The sequence below is a fragment of the Stomoxys calcitrans genome, chromosome 2 (assembly GCF_963082655.1).
Source record: "Stomoxys calcitrans chromosome 2, idStoCalc2.1, whole genome shotgun sequence".
In the NCBI taxonomy this organism is placed as follows: domain Eukaryota; kingdom Metazoa; phylum Arthropoda; class Insecta; order Diptera; family Muscidae; genus Stomoxys; species Stomoxys calcitrans.
In genome coordinates, this window is record NC_081553.1 from 147,888,222 (window position 1) to 147,916,085 (window position 27,864).

A 27,864-nucleotide genomic window follows, 5' to 3' on the forward strand; every position below is an offset into this window, starting at 1 on the left:
TGTGGTACAGGGTATTATAACTTAGTGAATTAGTTTGTAAAGCCCAAAAGAAAGAGAGATAGACCCATTGATAAGTATACAGATCGACTCAGAATCACTTTCTGATTCGTTTGTAAACTCAAATTCTATGGTTAGGGTCTGAATGCTCTTAACAATTCTTCTTTTGGTTGTCCATCCCTCTTCAACATTTCCTTGAAGGTGATCGTAACTTCTACAGAAGACATCGATGAAAGACGTTTTTTGTGATAGCGCCATTAAGTCATCATATTATTTATGTCGATGTCCTCGTTTACCATAGCATTGAATGTCCAAGGTCTAATTAAGCCATTGCGAATATTACGGTGTAAATTTATCTTAAGAACGCTTCACTGTTTACTTTTTAGCGTACAAAACTTTAACAAAATTTTGAATTTTTATTATTCTGCATTTAATTTTCACTTCGAATTTTGTTTCAAAATATTCGGTAAACAAAGTTTCTGCAGCTTCATAAGTAAGGGAAGAGTTATCCTAGAGCAAGTTGGGCAAGTTTGAATTTTTTAATGTAATTGCTATTTTATAATATCACTTGTTTGGTATTTCAAATTTGAATGATGCAAAATTGTTACAGCATTCACATATAAATAAAAAAAAAAAAAACTAAATGAATTACCTATTTCCTGTTATTTACGTTGGCGAAATCTCTAATTTGCCAAGAAACATAGGTATCAAATGTTACAATATAAAACGATTTCCCACAATTACAGCTGTATCTGTGGTGAAGGGTTAGGGTACTTTGAAAAAAAGTAAATATGTGAAGGATATACTTGGGCCAAATTTGGTATCAGTCAGTATTTTGCTATTGCAATTCACAGATTAGAGTAAAAATCCACCTTTCCACTTCTGCTCAAATTACACTCTACCGGATCGGTGATAAAATTGTAGAGGTGTGCACATTAGGTAGCGTCTTTGGCGCAGGGTATTAAATATTTTATATACAAATTATACATCGTTGAAAAGGTCTAGACTTGTAGAAAACGAAAAAGAGCATGATAACTTAAAAAATTAAGACTTTTGATGAGAAATTTGTGTAAAAGCAAAAATATGGTAAACATTTAGTTTTTGTGAAATCGAAAATTTAAATTGAAAAATTAAATTTAAATTGAAAAAAAGAATGAAGATATCTTAGTAATTCCTTTTGAATTTAGCAGATGATTTCCCGATTTTTTTACAGAAATCCCCAAAATACCCCTTTCGGGCAAAAATGGCTTCAAAATCGGTATTTTTTAGTAAATATGCTGTGGAGGCAACAAATATTGGAACGTGCAAAATGTTTTTTGCATTGGTTTAGCGGACATATGGAGAAAAAAACATGTGCCCAATAGTTGGATCTGGGCTTTGGAAACTGCGAGGGGTTTTTAAATTTTTTTAATAAAAAATTGCCTATTTGCATGTACATATAGCACCTGTTTAAGTTGACGACGTATCTTATTCAAATTTGTCTTAAAAAACATATATTATATACTCTCTGCGCAAACAAAAAAGAAAAAATCAAGGTATTTAAGCAATTTTTGCCAATAAAGATTAATTAAAGAAGGTACTTTTTTTTACTAAAAAATGCAAAAACTACACTTTTCTTCATAATTTTTGATTTCCAAACTGTATAACTTTTAACTAAATTATTAATTTTGTCAAATCCAAATCAGGCTTAAAAATTAGTTTTAGGTGTTTGTCCATAGTTGCATGGGGCGGATTAATATCTGCACTCTCATTTCAACCTAACTTAAGCCGCTATTGGATTCCGATTGGACTAAATTCACAAATAGTGTTTTTATGACTTACAACATCTGTGCAAAATATGGTTCAAATCGGCCCATACCCTGATACAGCTGCCATATAAACCGATCTGGGATCTTAACTTCTTGAGCCTCTAGAGGGCGCCATGATTATCCTATTTGGCTGAAATTTTGTACAACGGTTTCTCCCATGACCTTCAGTATACTTGTAAAATATGGTCAGAATCGATCTATACACCCAGAGAAATCATTGGTTGGAACTCGATTATCGCTATAAATTGATGATAATGGTAAATAATTTTTAATTGTCAGCACCAAATATCAGTCATTATTTTCTTAGTTCAGTAGTTAACTTGATTACGATACTATTTAAGGCTTTAAAAGATGTTCATAATTAATCTATTGGTTGTGTCAATCATTTACATAAAAAATAAATTTGTTTTGCCTCTAGTTGTTGTGTCAACTTCTTATTATTTGAAAATTCCTAACGGAGCAAAAACGAAGAGTTAGCTCGACTACGATTTCAGTTACAAGCATACAATTTCTGTTTTAGTTAGCACTACAACCAATCAGTTACTTTAACCGAATGTGTTATTGTCATTTACATTCGGAAAGCATCGAAGTTATTTCTTGACTGTGTTAGGTATGGTAGTATTTATTAGTGCAAAAGTTAATGTCCTGTGTAAAATTAAATAATTATACTACGTAAAAGTTTTAAAAGTCTGTATTTCAATTCGCGCACATCTTATTTACGAGAAGCTCACTGAGTTTTTTTGGATAAGCTTGCATAGTTCAGATGTTGGTTATTGACCGTGATGCAGCTATTTCATCCTGTTGGCGTACTCGATTTTGTTATAGTTCCAAGACACGTGAAAGCAATTTGCGATTTCTGTAAAAAAAATCGGGAAGAATTTATTTTCTGTTTTTAAGGACAATTTCATCTGCTAAATTCAAAAAGAATTACTAAGATATCTTCATTCATAGAATTTTCAATTTTTTTTTCTAATTTGTATATAAAATATTTAATACCCTGCGCCAAAGACGCTACCTAATGTGCACACCTCTATAATTTTATCACCGATCCGGTAGAGTGTAATTTGAGCAGAAGTGGAAAGGTGGATTTTTACTCTAATTTGTGAATTGCAATAGCAAAATACTGACTGATACCAAATTTGGCCCAAGTATATCCTTCACATATTAACTTTTTTTCAAAGTACCCTAACCCTTCACCACAGATACAGCTGTAATTGTGGGAAATCGTTTTATATTGTAACATTTGATACCTATGTTTCTTGGCAAATTAGAGATTTCGCCAACGTAAATAACAGGAAATAGGTAATTCATTTAGTTTTTTTTTTTTTTTTTATTTATATGTGAATGCTGTAACAATTTTGCATCATTCAAAATTGAAATACCAAACAAGTGATATTATAAAATAGCAATTACATTAAAAAATTTAAACTTGCCCAAATTGCTCTAGGATAACTCTTCCCTTACTTATGAAGCAGCAGAAACTTTGTTTACCGAATATTCTGAAACAAAATTCGAAGTGAAAATTAAAAATGCAGAAAAAATAAAAATTCAAAATTTTGTTAAAGTTTTGTACGCTAAAAAGCAAACAGTGAAGCGTTCTTAAGAAAAATTTACACCGTAATATTCGCAATGGCCTAATTAGACCTGGGACATTCTTGGACAACCAAAAGATACTAAAAATTGCCAAAATACTCCCTTCTGCATCACGCATAAGAAGAATTGTTAAGAGCATTCATACCCCAACCATAGAATTTGCGTTTACAAACGAAAAGCCACTATTTGGCTATGGAATCACAAACGATGGTAATACTACAAGACGTTTTTCAAAGATTCTGAAACCACATCAAAAATTACAGGAATCGACCAATCATAATTACAAAATTAAAGATCATTTTGATGGCGATATATAACAAACATCAAATTAATGCAGAGAAATTTGGCAACTACTGCTCAGAAGTTTCGAATGTATATACAAATTTTTACCCATAGAAGCCAATGACACCGACACTTCATAATATATTGCATCATGGTAAAATTATAATAGAAAATAACATCCTTCGTTTGGGCGAACTTACGGAAGAACCACAAATGGCTAGAAACCGCGATTTTCGGCACATAGCAGTTCCACACAAGAAAATGTACCAGAGAATTCCAAAATGACGATATATATTTAAAAAACGTCTGTTATCTACATATCCAGTTTAAACAGCTTCAATAAATCGGTGGTTCTATTACAGAACTTTAAAATTAATTCCAAAGATTTTGAGAATTTGATAAATCAAACCTTTTAGATTTATATAGCATTACAGACGATTACTTTCAAGAAATAAAATAATTTTTAATATAATAATAAATGTTTATAGTCTCCTAAAGAATGCATCATAAGATTAAAATTTACTTTTTTTTATAAATAAAGATAATGTAACAAACATTTTTAATTTATGTGTTAATACCAATTTTTATACCCATTACCATAGGATAGGGGGTATATTCACTTAGTCGTTCCAAAAGCTTTATTAATTACCCGATTACGCTGAAATTTGAAACTGAGTTTTTTTAAGCCTCTCGACATCTGACCCAAATATGTTTCAGATCGAACTATATTTAGAAATAGTTGCCATTTAGACCGATCTGCCGTTTAAGGGTCTGGAACCCATAAAAGCTGCATTTATTACCCAATTTCGCTGAAATTTGAATCAGTGAGCTGTTTTACGCCAACCGCCATCTGACCCAAATGTGGAAAGACCGGACTGTATTTAGATATAACTCATATAGATCGATGTGTCGATGAAGGGTCTGAAGCTCATAAAAGCTTTATTTATTACCTGATTTCGCTGAAATTTTAAACAGTAAGTTGTTTTAAGCCTCCCCAACATCCGACCAAATATATGTCCTATATGGTTCAGATCGGTTTATATTTGAATAAAGCTGCCAAAAAGACCAATATTTTGTTGTACAAAATTGAACCGTGACTTATATTTATTAGACCACATAATGTCTGTGCCGAATTTTGGTGCATAAGTTATCCGATTTTCACCGGATTGTGACGAAAGGGAGTTTACATATATACCCGAGGTGGTGGCTTCCAAAGTCCGTCCCGGCCGAACTACAATAAATACCTTTTTACTTGTTTAGTATAAGATATTTCAGGTGAATTTAAGGTATTTGAATATATGAAAGATATACTTGGCAGGATTTGGAAGGATTTGGCATCAGTCAATATTTTGATATTGCAATGCACAAATAAAAGGAAAGCCTATCTTTCGGTTTTTGGTTCAAATGTTCTACACGATTAAACTCTACCGGATAGGTGATAAAATAATAGAGGTGTGCACATTAGGTAGCGATTTTGGCGCAGGGTATAAAATATTTTATATACCAAATATACATCGTTGAAAAGGTCTAGACTTGTAGAAGACAAAAAAGAGTATGTTAACTTCAAAAATTTAGATTTTTCGATGAGAAATTTTTGTAAAACCAAAACTTTGGTAAAAGTTTAATTTTTGTGAAAACGACAAATTAAAATTAAAAAAAAAAATTCAAGGCAAAAATAATGAATACATCTTAGTAATTCCTTTTTTAATTTACAGATAAAATTGTCCCTAAAAAACTGAAAATAAATTCTGCCCGATTTTTAAAAAAAAAAATCCCCAAAATACAAAAATCAGATGTGGACCATTGTTGCGACAAAGTTCTTGGAAATTTCAAATCCAAATCATGCATAACAAGTAAAAGGGCGGGCCGAATCTTTTATACCCGCCACCATGGATCGCATTTGTCAAGTTCTTTAATAGTTTTTTTTTTTTTTTTTTTGAATAGAAAAACACCAGTCATAGAAAAACACTACCTCCAAAATTTCAGGTAAATCGAGTAATATTTGCGCCCTCCAGAGGCTCAAAAAGTCAAACTGGGAGATCGGTTTATTTGGCAGCTACAGCTTACCAAAACGACATATGCAAAATTTCAACAATATTGGATAAGAATTTCGCCCTCTAGAAGCCCAAGAAGTCTAATCGGAAGATCGGTTTATATGGCGGCCATTTCAGGAAATGAACTGATTTAGACCATACTTAACACAGTTGTTGGAAGTTAAAATAAAACACTTCATGCAAATTTTCTGCCTACTCAGATAAGAATTGCGCCCTCTAGAGGCTGAAGAAGTCTATTCGGAAGATCGGTTTATATGGCGGCTATATGAGGTTATGTACTGATATAGGCTATACTTGGCACAGTCGTTGGAAGTCACACCAAACCACTTCATGCAAAAGTGGCACAGTTGTCGGATGTGATACCAAAACACTACATGCAAAATTTCAGCCAGATCGGATAAAAATCGAGCCCTCTAGAAGCTCAAGAAGGACCCAAGACCCAAGATCGGTTTATATGACAGCAATATCAACCTACACTAATAAGAAGTATTTGTGCAAAATTTCAAGCGCCTAGCTTTACTCCTTCTTGCTTTCGACGGACGGACGGACATGGCTAAACTGACTTAAAATGTCTTGACGATTAAGAATATATATGCTTTATGGGGTTATAGACGCTTATTTGCAGCATATTTTGCTTCAAACGGAATGACGAAATTAGTATACCCCCATCCTTTGGTGAAGGGTATTAAAATTAAAATCTAACCACAAATGCATTCGTAAATTGCAAAATACAAAGCAGATCTCGGTCAAAACACCAACAAAAAAATTAAAAGTTGAATATCTCCAAAACCTGTGATATTGTACACCTCAAGCAGAATATTTTGTAGGAATTTTTGAGCACTATCCAGCAAAAAATATAATTTGGCAGCCCCAACAATTTTTCGGAGTACCGAAGTGACCAAATTTAGGGGCTGCCAAGAGGCGCCCGGACCACCTAGGGCGTTTAAATATTGCACACGATCTCGCTTACATCTCAGCTCTATCTCTACCCGTTCTCACACAGCATATTTTTTTTTAGTTTTTTTTTTCGATTTTTTCCCACTGTGCAACGTCTTATCATCATCCCCACATGCCCTACACATGTTATCACTTACAGCACCTATTACAGCATATGTGAGCTCGGTAATAGCCTCGTCCTCTCATAGGACTTTTGCCGTCTTACCGACTGTTTCCCTATACTCTTTTGTAGATCAAATCCCTCCTCAGTCAGCATCCGCAATAGGTCATTTATGGTGGGCACCCAAAGGGGTGGCGATAAAATGCACTCCAGTGGCGTGCTTTGTGCAGCTTTCTCCCTTATATTAATGTCATGGGACACACAATTTATCCAATTGTTCCTTAGGATATGCTGTATCCTGTTCTAAGGACCCGGTTCACTCGATACTGGTCTACGAATTGTATCAGTGTGTCGGTCCGCACATTTTTTAAAGCCCCTCGATGACAATGCATACCGCCAGTGTGTACGTTTTGGCATCGACGGATTCTTCTATTTTATGCACAACCTCGTGCAGGGCAGTCTCCACCGACCTTCCCTTGACATAGGCATACTGCTTGTATTTGAGCAATTCGCTGGATGTCCTACTCTCTATCATGGTGTCCACAATATGTTCCATGGTTTTGAGTAGAAAGGCTGTAAGCCTTTGGTGTCGCATAACTTGCCTTGCCGGGCTTGGGTATAAATGCCATCCTTTCCTCCTGCCAGGCTTTCAGAGTATATTCAAGCCCTAGGTACGCTGTGAAAATAGTGGCCAGATGAGGCGCTCCATTTGTAGTAACCCCTGAAATATTCCATCAGGTCCGGGTGACTTAAGGATTCCTTCACCATAAATTCCGTTATGATAAGCCTTCGATCAACCTCATTATTCCAAGATTCCGATGTTTCCGTGAGTCCCGTTATACCCTGTGGAAAATGCTTTCTCATCAAAAGCCTCAACATGTCCTCCGTTGTCTCTGCTCTCACTCCCAGTCGTCGGCTAACGTTTCAGTTTGAACATGGGTTTTTGAAAGAAATTTTTCATCTTGGCGGCATCATTAACGCTATCGCCCAGGTCAAAGAAAAGCTTCCAGGAGGCACGTTTTGCCGCTATGGTAATCTTATTGTATTGCTTAAGCCGTGTGTAATACACATGTCAATATACTTCCGCTTTTTTACGATGTGATCTGTTCTAAAGCCTGCGGACCTCTTTCCCAATGTTACGAATCTCCTTTCACGAAAAGGACAACTATCTTCCAAAGACTCCACTAGTGCCATCGTAATCCTATTGACATTGTCATTAATGTTGTCTATGCTTGAACAATCTAAATTATCTTGCCGAAACCTTCTTCTGAGTAATCTTCCGAATTTTGCCCGGTTGGTTTACAACTTATTCTCGAAGCTTATCCGATTCGGCGCTGGCCGTGCTATTTTAAACCTAATGTAGCGATGGTCTGATAAGGAATGCATCATGGGGACCCTCCAATCCTGTCACACCTAAAATTTCCTCCCTAATCCTATTAACAAAGGTAGCGGTGTTACCAATGGTAAGTGTTATTACGTCGTAAGTATTCAAGAATTCTGCCACGGCTTGGCCCCGCTTATTAATGTTGGTACTAAACCACAAAATGTGGTAAGAGTTCGAATCGCACCCTTTTAGTACCTCATTTCCTGCCTGGTTTGCTTTCCTCACCAACCGTTGCAGCTCCGACGTAGGTGGCGGTGTCGGAGAGTCGAAAAACAGATAAAATAATGCCAGGTATGCTTCAACGTCTCCCTGTCTCATCACTGTTTCATCCACTGTTGACAACACTGGGAAAAATATATAATTGAAATTTTTAGGACAAATAACGAAGGTCCTCGGCCGAGTTCCAGTGCTAGCATAGAAAATTTGGTAGTTGATATGGTTCAGTTCAGAAACTGTGTTCCGAGTCCATGTTCCATGGCTCCTGAATTAAGGCAATATGAATCTTGCCCTTGCTGATTTTCTCGCTCAGGTAGAGGTTTATCCCGATGACTTCAATCATTGGTCCTCCATTACATGGTCTTCTTGGGAGCAGGTGATGGTCTCATCGTCCGCTTCCTGTTCTTAAGGCCGCATTGAGTTTCACGTCACTGCACGGCCTGATGTTTTAATATTATAATCTTGTATACCATAGTCTTCCGAATCTTGAGAAAGTCGGTAATGGTTCTATCATCGGGTCCCTGCTCGTTAGGCTGCACTACCTGATGTTCCAATGTTGAGATCATTCTCTATACTAGTAGTCTTTCAAATCTTGAGTAAATTAGCTTCATGAGAGTAGGTTAGGTCTCGTCGTTGGCTTCCTGTGCATTAGGCGGCATTGAGTTCTCTGTCAATGCATCCATCCTAGTCTTCCTAATTTCGAGAAAGTCGTTGATGGTTCCGTTGTCTTGTCCCTGTTCGTTATGCTGTGTTGGGTCACTCGCCCCTCCACTTTACTTATCCTTATATTGAGAGAGTCGGGCATAAGATGTCATGTCGGGAGATCGGTTTATAGCAGTTCATAGACCTATTTGGACCATACTTGACACATTCGTTAGAGCCCGTTACATAACACTACGTGCAGCTATTGGAACTCAGAATTCAAGTAAAATACCACTTTATATGCTGTGTTATATCGAAATCTGAACCGATATAGATCGATTTTAAATGGTGCAAATTTTCAAGGAAATGGCTTCATTCGATAGACAGCTGTCGTGATTCCGACAGACGGACGGAGGGACGGACATGGCTATATCGACTTAGAATGCGTAGACAATCAAAAATGTATGTATATATTCATATACATTGTTTGTATAGATATTTTATACGCAACTTAATCCAATGAAATATACAGTTTTTTATTCATGTGGAAAATATATTATTTATTTTTATTAAAAAAGTAAAAAAAAAGTGGCTTCAAAGAAAGGTCAACTTTCAAATAATTAGTTTATGGTGTTAATAACCATTTAAACAATAATATAAGCTAAAATCGGATCTATAAAGGATTATAGGCCCGATTTGAGCATGTTTTTTAATTGAATGTATAAATTTCTTCATTGAACTTAGTTTCTAATTTTTCCTGTGTGTGACACACTGTGTTGACAGAAGTTAAATGTGGTGTTTAATAATATTGCACGGTTTATGTAGGACGCAGATTATTTCCCATTTCGCACGAACCGCATCGTTAGGGTCCCAGGCCATAGTAGAGTAAGAGAAATGAATGAGCATTCGATTTAGCCGTGAAGGCCGGAGAACTGTCATCAATAACCTTGGCTGAAGCATTTCTGTGCGAGGCAGTCTTAGTTCAGGGCGCGGGCGACGAACGTACATGTAACGCTGTGGTTCAGTGACACGTTTGGTGGTACGACGAAAATCTTATGGGTTGATCCGGTTCGTGAGAAGGCGAGCCTATTACGCAAAAAAAGTAAGAACGAGATCAGTATAGCTTTCGGTATCAAAAGGGGCACATGGCGCGATGACACCAATGCATTATTAGTGCGGCTAATGGTATCCTTCGTTGGGCATGTGAGGAAGGTTATGATACATTGGAGCATTTTCTATGTCATTGCCCGGCTTCCGCCGCTTACATACACCGGCACTAAAGTGGGGACCCAATATCAGACTTGAACCTACGTAGGGGCGTGGAATAGAGAACAACTAAGAGTTTTGTGAGTAGCGCGGAATTATTGACATAGATTTTTTCGAGTTTACTTTTTGGTATTTAGAAGACAGAACAATCCAATCACTGGCTTAGATATATGTCCATAGTGGCATGGAGCGAATTAATACCCGCAACCTCTTTTCAACCTATATTCACCTAACCTAGTCGAATAATGGCAGCTTTTTCTTCTTAATTCACATTTACTTTCAATTTTGCAGCATGTGGGGCACCCTTATATCAGTGTTGCTACTTTTGTTAAAAAAGGAAATAAAATGATCAACTGCGCTGCAGAATAGACGGCGAGAGCGACTAAGAGACACTGAAATAACAAAAGTTTGTTAAGATAGCAATAACAACCAGGACGGTAAGGTCACGAACAATCCTGCAGTGTAAGAAGGAGATTACAGCCATCTCTGAGGATGGCAAAATCCGCATCGTTTGGGTGCCCGGCCATAAGGGGAAATGAAAGGGCTAACGATTTGGCGGTGAAGGCCAGAGGACTGCCGTCAATAAACTTGGTTAACCCGCGAAGCCTTTCGAGCCGACGCAGTCCGAGTAAAGGTAGTGGGCAACGAATGCGCATGCAATATTGTGGAACAACGAGGCGTCGGTAGGACGGCGAAAATTCTATGGGGGGATCCAGATCGCGAGACGACGCTATTACTGAATTGAAGTAAGAAGGAGGTCAGTATAGCTATTGGTATCATAATGGGACACATAGAACTACGAGCTCACTTATGTTAAATCAGTGCGGCAAGTGATAGCATGTTTAGGACATGCGGGGAAGATGATGGGATGGGCTTTTGCGTCTAACAGAACAGAACCGGAACATAGGTGGAGACACAATACCAGACATGAACCAACTTAGGGGAGTGGTAGTGAAAACAATTAAGGATTTTGTAAGTAGCACGGAGTTCCTAACTCAAAAATTTTTTAGAGGTTACTTTATAGTTTTTAGAGCGCACAACAATCCGATTACTGGCTTAGGTGTATGTCCATAATGGTATCGGGGGGATTAATATCTGCACCCACTTTTCAACCTAACCTAACCTAACAAAAGTAGCACTAATAATTTGAGCTGCGCTACTGTATCTACATTCTTATTGCTACTAGGCTCTGCTATTATTGTATTGGTGGTAATATTGGTTTTGGGTAAACAACAGGATAACATGCACTTATATTTCACCGATACACAGCTGTACACATTCAAACAAAGGGACACAAAAAACATGTTTATTCACACATTACAAGCACACTTCCGTTTTATGAGTGATGATTGTGGTCTCTGGACGCGTCCGCGGCAGGCACTTCTGAAGAGGGGGCATGAAACTTTGCCTGTTGGTATGTCTCCCAGGATTTTGTAATTGCTCACTAGCCAAAAGCTGTTCTCATACCACCGTCATTAATATCGTCACCCTGCTGATGTTGGTGTTGTAAAGGGGTAAACTGCAGAGATTCAAACGTGGACAATGGAATACGATGAGCAAAGTATGGAAATGCTATTACGAATATGCCAATACAATCCGTTGCCCACGCTATCACATACATATGCATTGGATGTAAAGGCTGCACTATGGTTGGCGTAGTGGGATTGTGCCTCCGTACTAGCTGGATTTATTTTTAATCCTATTGATGAGGTGGATTTGTCCTCTGGTCCTCAGTTCTCCTCCATTGTCACAACGAAGCACTTTTCCTTCTTTGGTCATTCAGTATCAGTCGAAATGATGTTGGTCACTTGGTGTATTGTTTGTGTAATCTTCTCTAGGATTATTGTTATATGTTATTATGTACATATGCGGATATATATTTTGGTTGTCGTTTTACAACTCTCTGGAATTTATTGATGCTTGTTTCACTTTAATTCGATTTCGAGTTGTCATAATAATTCAATTTTGTGACATATGCTGTATTTCTCATATAAGTATCGAGCTTAAGACACATTTAAATGGAGAATGTTATGCGCACTTGCATAGAGTGACATCAAACGCCAATTCATCTTTCACCTACTGGCAATAACTACAGACAGCACATAAAAACGTTGATTTTCCGATTTTTTAGAAGCTAGTTCCTCCCATTCAACTAACACAATTTCCCATATACATTCCATTAAGGAACAGGGGCAGAATTCTCTCGTATCAATGAGTGCTGTCCGATTCAAGTTAAAGCTCAATGACAAGGGACCTCCTTTTTATAGCCGAGTCTGAACGGCGTACCGCAGTGCGACACCTCTTTTAAGAGAAGTTTTTGCATCGCATAGTACCTCACAAATGTCGCCAGCATTAAACACCAAATTTTTTCCTATGTACTCGCCAGGATTTGAACCTTGGGGTTCAGCGTCTAAGGCGAACATACCAGGTTGCCATTAAAAGACCACGTTGCCCTCGGTGGCCTTTTAATGATAGTGTACTTATAAAGCTAGATTCATTGCAGCTATATTTTAATATAGACCGATTGAAAAATGCACCTATTATGGGCTTAAGAACTTAAATCGGGAGATCGGTATATGTATATGACAACTATATCCAAATATAGACCGATCTGCCCACTACGTCAAATATCAGCGAAATCGAGTAATAAACGTGCTTGTATTGTCCTAATAACTTAAATCGGGAGATCGGTACATTGGCGGCTATATCCAAATATAGCCCGATCTTAGCCATACTTAGTACGAATGTCGAGGTCCTTACGCAACTCATGGTGCTTAATTTAAGCAAAACCGGTTAATAAACGAAAATCGGGAGATAAGTATATATGGCAGCTATATCCAAATCAGGGCCATATTGAACAGGGATGTCGGGGAGCTTTACACAACTCGCTATACCAAATGTCTGCGAGTCGGACAACATATTCGCCTATTATGGGCCCAAGACCCCAAGTCGAGAGATCGGTCTATATGGCAGCTATATCTAAATCTGGACCGATCTGGTCAATATTGAACAAGGATTTCTAGCGTCCTAACACAACTCATTGTCCCAAATTTCAGCGAAATCGATAATAAATGCAACTTAAATGGGGCTAAGACCTTAAATCGGCAGATCGGGGGCTATATCAAGATATAGTCCGATGTAGCCTATTTCGCCCATCTCTATAGTTAAAGTCTGTATCGTGATTTCGACAAACGGATGGACAGACAGGCTGATGGATACGGCTAGATCTTGTTATAATTGTACACCGATCAAGAATACATGTACGTTATAAGGTCGGAAATTAATATTTCGGTGTGTTGCCAACGGAATGACAAAATGAATATACCGCCATCTTTCGGTGGTGGGTATAATAAAACAGAATTTTTTGATACGAACAGTATATAAGGCTTACTTTATGTGATTACACACTTCTCTCATATAAATGAGTGTTGTTCGATACATGTTTATGCTCAATGATAAGGGACCTTCTATTTATACCTATGGATAATACCTTACAAGTGGGAGCTGAAATTTTTTTCTAGATTTGCACTCATGCGTTATTTGTCGCTAGAACCTAACCCAAAAAGTCCTATTCCTCCGGTATGTGTGACGTAGTTTCTAGTCTAGCAAGCTCGTCTACTCTACAATTCCCTGGGATATCTTTGTGACAGGCTCTCATAACAAGCGAATTTTGAACTATTCAGCCGTCTCTTCGAGAGTTCTGCGACAGTCGAGGGCGTTTTTCGAATTCACAAATACGTTGGACGAGATTTAAAGGCTGCCGGGCTTTCTGAGAAGGTATTTGACCCATTACGCCTAACCCTCGATTACCTTGTCCGATTTTGTTGAGATTTCATAAATACATTATTGAGAGCATTTATATTGAATTAGTAATTTTTTAAATATTTATTTTAACACATTAAAATAAATTTAAATTTTTTAATTTAATAAAACAAACAAGTAAAAGCGTGCTAAGTTCGGCCGGGCCGAATCTTATATACCCTCCACCATGGATCGCATTTGTCGAGTTCTTTTCCCGGCATCTCTTCTTAGGCAAAAAAGGATATAAGAAAAGAGTTGCTCTGCTATTAAAACGATATCAAGATATGGTCCGGTTCGGACCACAATTATATTATATGTTGGAGACCTGTGTAAAATTTCAGCCAATTCGTATAAGAATTGCGCCCATTGGGGCTCACGAAGTAAAATAGAGAGAACGATTTATATGGGATCTGTATCGGGCTATAGACCGATTCAGACCATAATAAACACGTTTGTTGATGGTCATGAGAGGATCCATCGTACAAAATTTCAGGCATATCGGATAATAATTGCGACCTCTAGGGGTCAAGATCCCAGATCGGTTTATATGGCAGCTATATCTGGTTATGAACCGATTTGAACCTTATTTGACACAGTTGTTGAAAGTAAAAATAAAATACGTCATGCAAAATTTCAGCCAAATCGGATAGGAATTGCGCCCTCTAGAAGCTCAAGAAATCAAATCCCCAGATCTGTTTATATGACAGCTATATCAGGTTATAGACCGATTTCAACCATACTTGGCACAGTTGTTGGATATCATAACGAAATACTTCGTGCAAAAGTTCATTCAAATCGGATAAAAATTGTGCCCTCTAGAGGCTCAAGAAGTCAAGACCCTAGATCGGTTTATATGGCAGCTATATCAGGTTATAGACAGATTTGAACCATACTTGGCACAGTAGTTGGGTATCATAACAAAACACGTCGTGCGAAATTCCATTCCAATCGGATAAGAATTGCGTACTCTAGAGGCTCAAGAAATCAAATCCCCAGATCTGTTTATATGACAGCTTTATCAGGTTATGACCCGATTTCAACCATACTTGGCACAGTTGTTGGATATCATAACAAAATACTTCGTGCAAAATTTCATTCCAATCGAGTAAGAATTGCGCACTCTAGAGGCTGAAGAAGTCAAGACCCAAGATCGGTTTATATGGCAGCTATATCAGGTTATATACCGATTTGAACCATACTTGGCACAGTTGTTGGATATCATAACGAAACACGTCGTGCAAAATTTCATCCCAATCGGATAAGAATTGCGCACTCTAGAGGCTCAAGAAGTCAAGACCCAAGATCGGTTTATATGGCAGCTATATCAAAACATGGACCGATATGGCCCATTTACAATACCAACCGACCTACACTAATAAGAAGTATTTGTGCAAAATTTCAAGCGGCTAGCTTTACTCCTTCGGAAGTTAGCGTGCTTTCGACAGACAGACGGACGGACGGACGGACGGACGGACGGACGGACGGACGGACGGACAGACGGACGGACATGGCTAGATCGACATAAAATGTCGCGACGGTCAAGAATATATATACTTTATGGGGTCTCAGACGAATATTTCGAGTAGTTACAAACAGAATGACGAAATTAGTATACCCCCCATCTTATGGTGGAGGGTATAAAAATCGTTTCATTTGAATATCTGGCCTATGGTGAATTTACTACGTCTAAAGCCGCATTGATATGGTCCAATTATCTCATTGACTGTATGTTTTAATCTTTCACACAGTACGCTCAAGAGTATCTTGTATGCGATGGGGAGGAGACTTATTTCTTTGTAGTTGGGACATTCCGCCATGTAGGAGACACGGGACATAGTATGCTGAGGTTCTAATTTCGTGGAAACTAAATTTTCACTGCTGGCAGTCGGGAAGCCAAGGTGTCTTCCTTGGAGACAAGTTGTTTCAGTCTCCGACTAACCACAAATATAGTTCGTCAACGTTTGGTGTGTTGTGACGCCATTCCCCGTCTATCAGACGGTAATATCTGTCCTACACCTTCTCTATATAGAGTCCGGAAATTACAGGTATAGATCCGCAAATCATGGTCCCTTTTTCGTTTGCGTGGTTCGTCAACGTTAAGGGAGTCCGTTCTTTGCTCCGCTCCGCTTGCTCCAAAATCCTTCTCCAGCCGCCCCTAACCTGGGAACAGACGCTGATGGCCAACATTGTTATATGATGACGCCAATAAATCGCCTTGTCATCTCCAGTAACACTGGTACTCAGCCGCAGCTACTCCGTTATCTCTTGTCGGCCGAGACCGCAGAATAAGTAAACTGTTTAGCAAAAAATTTCTGCAGTCCCATTTTCAGCAGACTTATATTGTTACAGCAAACATTTTCATGTTTTTCCAACAAATTTTTTCTGTGTGTAAAATTAAAGTGTGGAATCATTTCTTCTTCTTCATTTCTAAAAGATCCAAAAGACATTACACATTCCTTTCCTTTGGAAAAGTCGTCTAGAATGGATCACATATATTTTAAAAACAAATATCAGATATATCGGGTAATATTTACAAGTAAATGTATTATTTTACTGCCTAAGCGATCTAAACGTGAATCAATTTATAATCATTAGGTATTTCAGGTATTAAAGGAGACTTTCGGAAATCATCGGACATTTTATGATTTTCTCCCTCTAAGTCGCTGCCACGTGGACATGAATTTTTATTCTTTTTGAAAAACCAGGAGAATGAAGCGTTCTTGGTGGCGTGGTTCTGCCATAACTTGCAAACATTTCCCAAAATTATCAAAAATGTATTATATTATTGTTTGGTGTACCGTTTAGACTCGATCACAGCTTAACTTATTTTCTTGCAGTTTTCAAGAAAATAGGGATGGTCTGGAAAATAGAATAGGTATAATAATTTTTGATATCAGGATCACTTAACCTCAGAAACACCAAGAAAATTGAAGAGTGGATCGATCGAGACAATGTTGTTTTCAAATTTAAGGTATTTGGGAGAAATGGGAGCTATTTGAATTATATTGAATTAAATGCATACATGCATGCATGCCCAAAGCAACTTTATCGAAATATGATCCGATTTGGACCAAATACTAATAAGTACAAGCCATTGTTCAATTGTGTATAACAAAAAAATTGGTCTTTTTAGTAGCTATATCTCAAAATAAACCGATATACGACACGGATGCCGAAAAGCCTATCATAAGTCACTGTGTTAAATTTCAGTGAAATCGGATTATAAATGCACCTTTTATGGGGCCAAGACTTTAAATCGATATATCGGTCTATATGGCAGCTATATGCAAATCTGGACCAATTTGGGCCAAATTGCAGAAAAATATCGAAGAGCCTAACACAACTCACTGTCCCAAATTTCAGCAAAGTTGGATAATAAATGTGGCTTTTATGGGTCTAAGACCAAAAATCGGAGGATCGGTCTATATGGGAGCTATATCGAGATATAGTCTGATATATCCCAACTTCGAACTTAACCTGCTTATGAATAAACAAGTAAAAGCGTGCTAAGTTCGGCCGGGCCGAATCTTATATACCCTCCACCATGGATCGCATTTGTCGAGTTCTTTTCCCGGCATCTCTTCTTAGGCAAAAAAGGATATAAGAAAAGAGTTGCTCTGCTATTAAAACGATATCAAGATATGGTCCGGTTCGGACCACAATTATATTATATGTTGGAGACCTGTGTAAAATTTCAGCCAATTCGTATAAGAATTGCGCCCATTGGGGCTCACGAAGTAAAATAGAGAGAACGATTTATATGGGATCTGTATCGGGCTATAGACCGATTCAGACCATAATAAACACGTTTGTTGATGGTCATGAGAGGATCCGTCGTACAAAATTTCAGGCATATCGGATAATAATTGCGACCTCTAGGGGTCAAGATCCCAGATCGGTTTATATGGCAGCTATATCTGGTTATGAACCGATTTGAACCTTATTTGACACAGTTGTTGAAAGTAAAAATAAAATACGTCATGCAAAATTTCAGCCAAATCGGATAGGAATTGCGCCCTCTAGAAGCTCAAGAAATCAAATCCCCAGATCTGTTTATATGACAGCTATATCAGGTTATAGACCGATTTCAACCATACTTGGCACAGTTGTTGGATATCATAACGAAATACTTCGTGCAAAAGTTCATTCAAATCGGATAAAAATTGTGCCCTCTAGAGGCTCAAGAAGTCAAGACCCTAGATCGGTTTATATGGCAGCTATATCAGGTTATAGACAGATTTGAACCATACTTGGCACAGTAGTTGGGTATCATAACAAAACACGTCGTGCGAAATTCCATTCCAATCGGATAAGAATTGCGTACTCTAGAGGCTCAAGAAATCAAATCCCCAGATCTGTTTATATGACAGCTTTATCAGGTTATGAACCGATTTCAACCATACTTGGCACAGTTGTTGGATATCATAACAAAATACTTCGTGCAAAATTTCATTCCAATCGAGTAAGAATTGCGCACTCTAGAGGCTGAAGAAGTCAAGACCCAAGATCGGTTTATATGGCAGCTATATCAGGTTATATACCGATTTGAACCATACTTGGCACAGTTGTTGGATATCATAACGAAACACGTCGTGCAAAATTTCATCCCAATCGGATAAGAATTGCGCACTCTAGAGGCTCAAGAAGTCAAGACCCAAGATCGGTTTATATGGCAGCTATATCAAAACATGGACCGATATGGCCCATTTACAATACCAACCGACCTACACTAATAAGAAGTATTTGTGCAAAATTTCAAGCGGCTAGCTTTACTCCTTCGGAAGTTAGCGTGCTTTCGACAGACAGACGGACGGACGGACGGACGGACGGACGGACGGACGGACGGACGGACGGACGGACAGACGGACGGACATGGCTAGATCGACATAAAATGTCGCGACGGTCAAGAATATATATACTTTATGGGGTCTCAGACGAATATTTCGAGTAGTTACAAACAGAATGACGAAATTAGTATACCCCCCATCTTATGGTGGAGGGTATAAAAAAGTATCTGTGCAAAGTTTCAGCTCAATATCTCTATTTTTAAAGACAGTAGCTTGATTTCAACAGACAGGCAGACAGAATTTCGTGCTACTTACAATATCTTTAATTGTTTTCCATACCACGCCCCTAAGTTGGTTCATGTCTGGTATTGTGTCCCCACCTAAGTACCAGTGTCTGTTGGCCGCGAAAGCCGGGCAATGGCAAAGGAAATTCTTCAACGTCTCCATCTTCCCCCCATGCTCTACACATGCTATCACTTGCAGCACCGATTTTGCATAAGTGAGCTCATAGTTTTATGTGTCCCGTTATGATACCGAAAGCTATACTGACCTCCTTCCTACTTCCTTTCAGTAAGAATTAGGTCGTCTTCTCACGATCCGGATCGCCCCAGAGAATTTACGTCGTCCTTCCGACCGTATCGCTATTCCACAGTGCTACGTCGACCGGAAAGGTTTCAGTTTAACCAAGTTTATTGATGGCAGTCCTCTGGCCTTCACTGCCAAATCGTCCGATCTTTCAATCCCCCTTACTCCGCTATGGCCCGGCATCCATACGATGGGTATAGTGCTTTCCTCCGAGAAGGCGTTAATCTCCTTCTTACGCTCCAAGACTGTTCGTGACCTTTCCGTCCTGATTGTTATTGCTCTGATGGCCCGTTTAATGTCCGTAAAGATGTTCACACTCGAAGTCCTCGCGTTTACTCCGCACCATTTCACGCAGCTTTGATCTATCCTCTAGCTTTGATCCATCCGCGTAACATGATCTTGCAGATATACCAGGTAATACCAGAGTTCCATCTATCCAAGACTGTGCCGCTGGCAGCAGTGCCTCATATTCGACCTCAAGTTTCGTCTCAGGCATCTGATCGGAAACCTCTTTCATTCCTTCCTGGTTTCTTATCGTCGTCTTGATTATACCGCGATGGTATCCATTCTCCCATCGCCTTAAATCTCATAGCCGCAGTGGCTGTCTCACACTTAATCTGTATTTCTTTGGATCGGATATCTATAATAGTATTCAGTGCCCTAGTGGGTGTGGTCCCTCCGCCTATGCCAAGGCAACATGTTCTCTGAACGTGTTATGTCCCTAAATTGCACTTTTTCTCCATCGCAGTCCTACCCTACTGGGGCGTAAGAAGGTATCGGTCTAATCATGATCCTGTAGAGCCAGTAGACTACCCTCCGACTCAGGCCTGATTGCCAGCCTACGGTCCGTCTACATAGTGACCAACATCTGTGCGCCTACACCTAGCACTGAATGTGACACTTCCAATTCAGTTGCCTGTCCAAGATCACTCCTAAGTATTTGACCTTGTCAGTTATCAAAATCGTTCTATTAAGGAAACGAAGTGCGTCAAATTGGCCCACCTTCGTCTTCCTCGTGAATAGGCAGATTTCAGTCTTCTCTGGGTTAACATTAAGACAGCTAGGTGTAGCCCAGTCGTATGCCATCTGCAAGACGCTTTCAGCCCTTTTACATAGCTGGTTGGGATCCTTACCCCTTAGAAGTATTGCAACATCATCTGCGTAGCAGATAGGCTCAAATACCCCTCAGTCAACATCAGTAATAGGTTATTTATGGTGGTCGCCTATAGGAAAGGCGATAAAATGCCCTCCTGTGGCGTGCCTTATGCTACTTTATAATTCATATTTATGTCATGCATGTTATTTGTATTAGAACAGTTCGCTGGATGTCCTGCTCTTTATCATGGTGTCCAAAATACGTTCCATGGCTTTGAGTAGAAAGGGCGTAAAGCTTACAGGTATGTAGGCCTTTGGTGTAGTATATTTTGCCTTGCCTAGCTTGCTTATAAATACCTCCCTTGCCTCCTGCCAGGCTTTCTGAGTATCTGCAAGTACTAGGTACGCTGTGAAAATAGTTAACAGAAGGGAAGCCAGATAGTCGGCCTCCCTCCGTAATAGCACCGGAAATATTCCATCAGGCCAGGGTGACTTAAATGGTTTGAAGTTCCTCAAGATTCCTTTAACACAAATTCCATAATGATAAGCCTTCGATCAACCTCATTATTCCAAGATGCCGGTGTCTCCCTGGGTCGTTGTATCCTGGGGTTTTCATCAAAAGCCTCAACATGTTCTCCCTTCTCTCTGCTCTCACCAGCACGACGTCTACTAACATGGGGTTTTGAGAGAAACATTCCCATTGTGGCGGAGTCATTAACACTATCGAAAGCTGAAAGCAGAAAAGCTTCAGGAAGCACGTTTTGCAGCTCTGATAGTCCTATTGTATTCCTTGAGCCATGTATAATACATATCCGTTTTTTACGAGGGGCTCTGTTAAAAAGTCTGCGGACCTCTTTCCCAATACTGCGAATCTCCCCGATCATCCAGGGGACAACTATCTTCGAAAGACTCCACTAGTGCAGTCGTTATCCTGTTGACATTGTCGTCAATGCTTGGACAATCTAAATTATCTTGCACAAGTATTTCTCTGAGTAGTCTTCCCAATTTTGTCCAGCTGGTTTTTAACTTAATCAACTTATATATTCTAAACCTAATGTAGCGATGGCCGGAGAAGGAGTGCTCCAGGAGACCCTCTTCATCGATTAAATTTTCCGAACATATTGTCACATTCAAAACCTACTCCCAAATCCTATTAACAAAGGTGGCGGTGTTACCAATACTGAGTGTTATTAGGTCGTTAGTATTCAAGAATTCTGCCAGGGCTTGGTCCCGCTGGTTATTGTTGGTAATACCCCACGAAATGTGGTGAGAGTTCGCATCGCACAGTACGAATACCTCCTTTCCTGCCTAATTGGTCATCTTCACCAGCCGTTGCAGCTCCGACGTCGGTGGCGGTGTCTGAGAGTTGAAAGGCAGATAAAGTGATGATAGGTATGCTCCAGAACGGAACACTTTGAGAATTAAATAAAAGGACTGAGTGTAAAGTACGAATCTATGTACGATTTTGGGGAAAACCCAACAAAACGCCAAAATGGGCGTGTTACCTGATCAAGACAATATAGGACTCAAATGAAGTGATATGAGATTCGAGTACGAAATCAATATTTGATGTTTGGAGTATTTATCAGAAAGGTATGTATTAGACATTTATTTGAACAACAATTATGAAACAAACAAAATAATGTTGATTCGAGGAGGACCAACAATGGCCCTGGGCACCGACTTCATAATATTTAAAAGACATTTTTTTAAAGCAACTTTATGGCAAAGAGACTCAAGCTGGGACAGCTAGCAGTTTTATAAATAAATATTGAGTTAATTTCTTTACTATAAGGCTTTATTCGAAATAGAACTGGGATTATTAAAGATGCTCGATTTTCTATCACTACTGTGGTAATGGGTATCATAACTGCGCATTAATTTGCAACGCTAAGAATTGGAAAAACTATATCCATAGTTAGGTATAACGATAGGTTTAGAATCACCTAAATAAAGAAATAAAGACGTCCTGCTGTCTATCTGTCTATGTGTTCTTGTTTTTAAGGTACTGGTCGTATTTTTCGTGCGATTGACGTATAATTTTGAACAAATCAGTTCCTTTGGCTCAATAACGAATCCAATTGACTTTGGAAGATATCGGTTCTAATTCAAATTTTTTCATCCTATGTGCCCTATTATGGCTATGGTTGCGAAATTTGTTTATTCGATGTTTTCAATCATATAGAACAAGGCGTTCTGTTTGATGTTCCAACGTGTGTGAAAAATTTCAACAAAATCGGTTCAATTCTAGATAATCCCCATATTTCTCATCCGATATGGACTTCAACGGCCGCAGCAGTAAAAATTTCATCAAAATCGGTTTAGGTTTTGTTATAGCTTCTATATATATATATATATATATTTAAACGGATATGACCTTTTATGGATGCAGTAGCCACAATTATGCTCTGATCTTAACATTATTTACAAAAGATGTTCTTTTTATACCTACCACCATAAGATGGGGGAAAACTAGACCTAGTCATTACGTTTGTAACACCTTGAAATATTGATATAAGTCCTCACAAAGTATATATATTCTTAATCGTTTCGACATTCTGAGTTGATCTAGCCATTTGCGTCCGTCTGTCGATCGAAATCTATAGCGTTCGAAGGCGTAAAGCTAGCCGCTAAAAATTTTGCACAGATACTTAATATTTACGATTTGATTTATTGAGCCCCGGGAAGCCGCAATCTTTGTCCGATTTGGCTAAAAATTTGCTCTAATTGTTCCGCTATGGCTTCCAACAACTGCGCCAAGTAAAGTCCAAATCGGTCTATGCCCTGGTATAGCTCCCATATAAACCGGACCTTAGATTACCCCTGTTCGGTTCCTAGAAGCTTTAATTTTTGCATTGGTATGCAGAATAAACTTATGCCCTTTAGCTAAATTTATATTGTATACATTTTAAGCAGAATCCATGGTGGTGGGTTCCCAACATTCGGCCCTGCCGAACTTAGCACGCTTTTACTTGATCTCAATAAATCTGCAAAATTTTATAAATATCGGTCTAGATTCGAATATAGCTCCCATCTATATCTTTCATCCGATTTGGACTATTTTGGCTATAGCGGACACAATTTTGCCCAGTTTATAGGTTAGGTTTAAGTGGCAGTCTGCCATCAGACTCACTTAGACGTTTTCGTCCATTGTGATACCACAGCTACAGAAGAAGGAAGATGCCTTCTCGTTCCTACCGTTGAACCATCCAGATCGCTTTAAAAAGCCCAAGAACAGGGCTTAGGTTCTTAAGTTCTCATTTCAGGTTCTCAAAGAAATGAGAACCTAAGTGGAACTCCTTCTGACTGCTAGTGCCGGACACACACACAGAAGGTGTTCTATAGTCTCATCGTATTCAATGTCCTCACAGCTTCTTCAGCCTTCAGTCTGTCAGCATATTTTCCGATTAGACAGTGACCTGTCATGATAGAAAGAATGACTGAGACGTCTGTTCTAGCCAATGACAACAAAACAGTAGACCTCTTCAAGTCTAGATTAGGCCACATAGTTTTGGAATGCTCTCTGTCACCATTTATCATTCGTTGTCCTGCTTTCATGTACGCTAGAGGCATACCCACAGATTCCAGTATCCCTGGAATGTGTAGGGTAGTTCCTAGTATCGCAAGCTCGTCCGATTTACAGTTCCCTGGGATATCTCTGGGGCCCGGCACACAGAACAGGTGAATTTTCAACTATCTCGTTGAGAGATCTGCCACAGTCAAGGGTGGTTTTGTGTTCAGAAATACATTCTCCAGGGATTTAATGACTGCCTGGCTGTCTGAAAAGATATTATATCTTAGCCATTCCACCACTTCCTTAATTGCAAGGATCTCCGCTTGATACACACTGAAGTGGTCGGGTAACCTTTTCTATATGATCAGTTCTAGATCTTAAGAGTACATCCCAAAGCCCACCTGGTCGTTTAGTTTCGACCCATCCGTATAGAAGTTTATGCAACTTCCGGTTCGACGGATACTGCAGTACCAATCGGTTCTATCAATAATAGTGGTACAGTAATTTTTATCAAGCAGCGACTCAGGCAGGGTGTAATCCACACTGGCTGGAACATCGGATATTGTATCAAGGATAAGACAGTGTCCGTAGCCGCTACATGACCAATGAGAAAGCTCACTTAACCTGACGGCAGTGGTTGCTGCAGTTTGTCTAGCCACAATGTCCAGAGGCATAAGATATAGCATTAAATTCAGTGCATCAGATGGTGTCATCCTCAGTGCGGCTGTGATGCACAAACAAGCCATCCTTTGGATTCGGTAAAACATTGAGAAGTAGATGGACTTTTGAAGCGCCGTCCACCAGACCACAACACAATGTTGCATTATAGGTCTGACAACTGCAGTATATACCCAATGCATGACACGCGGTCTAAACCCCCAACATTTGCCAATGGCTCTATTGCAGGTACATAGGGCCTTTCTTGCCCTTTCCAAAATGTTGGATTTGAAGTTCAATTTCCGGCTCACCAAAACACCCAGGTATTTTACGCTTTCTATAAATGGGACAATCTCTCCACCCAAGGAGACAGCTTCCTCTGTAGGCAACTTGTATCTCCTGCTGAAACGAACTACTTCTATCTTGCACGAATTTATACCTAGACCACTTTGTTGTTGCACGTAGAGCTTCCTGAACTATATATCTCTTAGAGTGCTCAGCATACGCCACTTTTACCACTTTTACACCTTTTTCTTCCAAAGACAATAATATATTGTTTATGGCTATATTCCAAAGTAGAGGAGACAGTACACCTCCTTGGGGTGTTCCTCTGTTGACCCATCTTTTTAGATCCACAGATCCTAAGCCTGCCGTAATGCATCTTTTTGTAAGTAAGTTATTAATAAACTTACTTACGGTAGAGTTTTTACCTAGACTTCGGTTTTACATTATTGAAAACACCTTCAATGTCAAAAAATGCTACCATTGTATATTCTTTGACAGCGAGAGGACCCGCCCTGTAGCCGACTAGGTCGTGAAGGGCTGTTTCAGTTGATTTACCTTTACTATATGCATGCTGCTGCAGCGACAGGCGATCTCCAGGTTTCTTTGCCTTAAGATATGTTTCTATCAACCTCTCAAGAGTCTTCAGCATAAAGGATGACAGACTAATAGGGCGAAAATACTTCGGTTTCGTGTGATAGGGTTTTCCTACTTTCGGAAGGAAAATGACCTTCGTGTCCCTCCATCCCACTGGTATATATGACATTCTGATACAAGCAGAGTATATCTCCCTAAGCCAGGGAAACAGTCTATCAGACACAGCTTGTAATTCAACCGGTGATACATCAAGATATGTTTAAATTGATGTCTAAATACATGTGCAAATTAAAAAGAAAATTGCTGCTGTATGGCTGAATTGTAACGAAGAATTTTCTCCAAGCTTCCAAATTTTAGATTGGCTCTATTTGATATCTTAATCGGCATGAAAGATTAAAATCTGTCCAGATTTAGACATAGATGCCTATATTCATATAATAAGTTCTCATATTTGTATAAAGGCAGTACACTGATAGCAAAATGAAGGTATTGGGTTGCCCAAAAAGTAATTGCGGATTTTTTAAAAGAAAGTAAATGCATTTTTAATAAAACTTTGAATGAACTTTAATCAAATATACTTTTTTACACTTTTTTTCCAAAGCAAGCTAAAAGTAACAGCTGATAACTGACAGAAGAAAGAATGCAATTACAGAGTCACAAGCTGTGAAAAAATTTGTCAACGCCGACTATATGAAAAATCCGCAATTACTTTTTGGGCAACCAATACTTCTCCGATACCGTCTGTATTATTTTGTTCGCGTCATTAGCAAAGATTTTTAATACCATTTGATATCAATTCAATACCAGACTAAGGAGGCTTTTAAGAATTGGCGACGTCACATTTGAATTTTTGTCATCGCGCCAGAAGTGTTGTTGAGCTTTGTACTTAAAATATTGACGCCATTATAAAATTTTGCTAAATAAATAAGTAAATTGTTTTAATACAATTTGAGTGCGTAAACCCCTGTTCAAATACTAGAAGGCGGTGAAAGTGGAAATAGTACAAGTTCTAAGGACATTATACATTAAAACATGTATTCATATGAAAACCACTTCTGGGAATCAATGCATATGAAATCAATTGCTGAATACAAAGAATTTTGGTTGGTCACGGTGTAACATGACTATTTGTTATTATTAACGTAAATAATCTAAATACAATTAGATCAAAATTATTTTCAATGGTTTTTTGGGGGTGGAATAATCAATAACGGTTTTTTACTAAAACCAATAACGGTCTGGTGCTTAAACCAATAACAGATTGGTATTATAACCAATATCAGTTCGTTAATAAGTCGGACTTTTGTCTTTCTTTATTGGTTTACCATAGCCTCACCAAGTTGGGACATAACGCACTATATCGTGCTTATTACCTATAAAGATCCTAAAATGTAGGAGAGTGAGTATAAGTTGAACGGCTTAAATTAAAAACAAGTAAAAGCGTGCTATGTTCGGCCGGGCCGAATCTTGGGAACCCACCACCATGGAAACTGCTAAAAATGTATACAAAATAAATTTAGTTGAAGGGCATAATTTTATTCTAAATACTAAAATTCTGTCAAACCAGCAAAAATTAAAGCTTCAAGGATGATCGAAAGACATGTTTACAATGGAGCTATATCAGGTTATAGACTGATTTGGCACAGTTATTGGAAGTCATAACAGAACACATCATGCAACATTTCAGCCAAATCGGACAAAAATTGAGGATTGTAAGGGCTCAAGAAGTCATTTCGGGAGATCAGATTATATGGTAGCTATATCAGGTTATAGACCGATTTGGACCATACTTGACACGGTTGTTAGAAGTCATTACAGAACACTGTGTGCACAATTTCAGCCAAATCAAACAAAAATTGCTGCTTTCAGGGGCTCAAGAAGTCAAATCGGGAGATCGGTTTATATGGGATCCAGGGACGTAGCCAGGATTTTATTTTGGAAGGGCCCACGCCACATTTTTTTTAAATCGAAAATTGCAAAAATGTTTCTATTATTGTGAAATTGTTAAAGACACCCAATTTTTTTTTTTTTTTTGAAAATTGCCGTCGCTACTGGTTGCAGAAATTGGCCCTTCGGCGGTGACATGTGGTTAAAGTCAGAGCTGAATTTTGTACGACTTGCCAACACGCTATTTTCAGACCGATCCTTATCTTCCAAAGCCTTCAAAATGTGCTTGTCTTTGCGAATATTTTAGTTTTATAGTGATAGTTTTGGCGAACCAGCTTCAGTGTTTTGATGAAATTTTTC